Genomic DNA, 2775 nt, shown 5'->3' on the forward strand with positions numbered 1-2775 from the left:
CAAAAATGACAATAAACACATTTCCCCCCTCTTCTACATAAATAGAAAAAGAATAAACACTCTTTATATATAGAGTGCAGTGGGAGAGAAAGTGAGGCTCAGCACTCCAGTGGGGAGGAGGTACCATAAGCAGCCAGGGGGGCTGACCGGTATGATGGCTCCAACACAGAAGGCTGCTTTAGGTAACATGGTAAGTGCATTCACTCTGATTCTAATTGAAGACAATGTGGTGGATCTCACTCTTAGGTAGAGGTTATAAATTACAATTTCTTTCATTTTCATTTTGCTTAAATTCCAGGTTATAAGGTACAGTGTAAAGATTAAAGACTAATTTACTCCTTAAAAAATGTTTGTTTTTTTGAGTATGAGAGAGGGAGTGGGGGGAGGGGCAGAGAGGCTGACGTGGGGCCCGAACTCACAAATTGTGAGATCATGACCTGAGCCAAACTCTGACGCCCAACTGAGTCACCCAGGCACCCCTATTTAATCTTAAACTGCTTTTTCCAAGTGAAAAGAGAAAGGTTTGACATGGTCTCTTTTCAGTAATCTCAGTACTTATAGTATGCAAATCAATCTTGAGAAAACAAACCTTTGATTTGGGCATACCACAAAAATGAGAACAGACACTGCTAAAACCCTATACACTGCTGGAAAATATCAATGACATCTACTTTTATATTTTCAGAGTGACATACATAGAGAATGTAAGTCAGAAAGGATTCTAAGCGAGAGATACGACAAATGTATTTTAAATATGCTAGAGGAATTGTCTTTTGATATATTACTTGTAACATTCTTTTTCTATATAGTAAATAATCTCATTCCAATTTTAACAAGTTTGATACAGTTGACTTTAAATTAAAAAAATCAATCTGTTTCATTATTGGAAATGACACTAATCCATTCTTACTTTTAAATTATCATTGGTTCCCTAAACTTCCAAACATGTAGTCAACCATTAATTACAAGAGGGAAAAGCTACTTTTACAATAAATAGATCTGTTAAGACACTCTGTTCATATCACCAATCATCAGATAAACTGATACCATGTACCCTCCCAATGCCACGAGAAGCATTTAACACCACCTACTGTAGTTTTCTTGCCAAAAAAACGTTTTAACCTGAAATCTAATCATGAGGAGATAATCACACAAATCAAAGTCAGAGACATTCTGCAAGACAGCTGGTCTAAACTCTTCAAAAATTTTAGTGCCATAAAAGTCATGACAAGTTGGGGAGATCATTTTAGAGAAAACTAAAGAGGTAATCACCTCTTGTGGTTCCTTCTAGGATACCAGTCTGGCAATAGAAAAAACGTTACAAAGAGTATTTTGGGGGAAATCAGAATACATAATGATGAGTATTTAGCATCATTTTTACTTTCTGAAAATATTTAAAGATAAACTATTTTTTTTCTTAATAAGATCTACACCCAATGTGGGGCTCAAATTCACAACCCAGAGATCGAGAGTCGCATGCTCTACTAACTGAGCCCGCCAGGCACCCCATTTTAGTCATTAATAAATCAGTATTAAATTTCACTGAGTGTGACTGAGTGTGATAACGGTATTATGTAGAAGTAGGAAAGCGTCTTAAATTTTTTTTTTATATTTTTGAGAGACAGATATAGCATCTGAAGCTCTAGGCTGTGAGCTGTCAGCATAGAGCCCAATGTGGGGCCCAAACCCATGAACTGTGAGATCATGACCTGAGCCAAGCTGGATGCTTAACGACTGAGCCAACCAAGCACCCTGGAAAAGTGTCTTTATTCTTGGCACATACAGTGAAGTGTGTGTGTGTGTGTGTGTGTGTGTGTGTGTGTGTGTGAGTGTGAGTGTGTGTGTGTGGTAAAGGATCATGCTTACAACTTCCTGGTTTAGAAGAACCACAAATTCAAGTACAATTGACACTTGGAACAATACAGGTTTTAAGTAATGTGGATCCACTTATACACGGATTTTTTTCACAATACAGGGTAGTACTGTAAATGTATTTTCTCTTATGATTTTCATAATAACATGTTCTTTTCTCCAGCTTACCTGATTGTAAGAATACAGTATGTAATACACAGAAGATACAAAATGTTAACTGTTTATGTTATCAGTAAAGGCTTCTAGTTAAGAATAGCAGGCTGTTCAGTTTGGGGGCATCAAAAGTTATATGCAGATTTTCAACTATGAGGGGAACCAATGCCCCTGACGTCCACATTGTTCAAGGGCTAACTGTATACACATAAGTGAACATGGCAAAATGTTAATAGCTGGTAAATCTGGGTGAAGCATAACATAAAAGTGATCATTTGTTGCCTTTTTTATTGGTTTCAAAGTTTCAAAATAAAACTTGGGCATGGGGTGGGGAATGTGATTAACTCAAATGTATCAAGACTATATTATGTGTTTAAAAAGAGAATAATTCAGAAGTGCTAGTCTACAGAAACTGGAAGCTCCACTAGCACAGGAAGTAATTTAGAAATCAAAATGCAAACTATTAGAAGAGAGGGGCGCCTGGGTGGATCAGTTCAGTTGATCATCNCAAGTATGGAGCCTGTTTGAGATTCTCTCTTCCTTTCTCTCAAAATAAAGAAATAAACTTAAAAGAAAAAAAAAAACCCACCTACACATGAAACAAAAAATGTATTATAAGAGAGAAAATGATTTATAACTGATAAATTTTAAGACAGAAGTACAAAAAGTTTGAGACTAATCTGGAAGAGGAAGAACAGAAATGCTAAAAACCTTATGGCAGATATGGGACAGGCTGGGGAACGAAAAACC

The 2775-nt window shown here is 36.5% G+C and overlaps 1 protein-coding gene across 1 annotated transcript in view; it reads right to left on the reverse strand.

The window, feature by feature from the left end:
- Positions 1 to 2775, reverse strand: part of USP9X (ubiquitin specific peptidase 9 X-linked) — a 97275-nt gene that overhangs the window by 24529 nt on the left and 69971 nt on the right. The window lies entirely within an intron of this gene.

This window comes from Crocuta crocuta, unplaced genomic scaffold (assembly GCF_008692635.1).
Source record: "Crocuta crocuta isolate KB4526 unplaced genomic scaffold, BGI_CrCroc_1.0 scaffold49, whole genome shotgun sequence".
In the NCBI taxonomy this organism is placed as follows: Eukaryota; Metazoa; Chordata; class Mammalia; order Carnivora; family Hyaenidae; genus Crocuta; species Crocuta crocuta.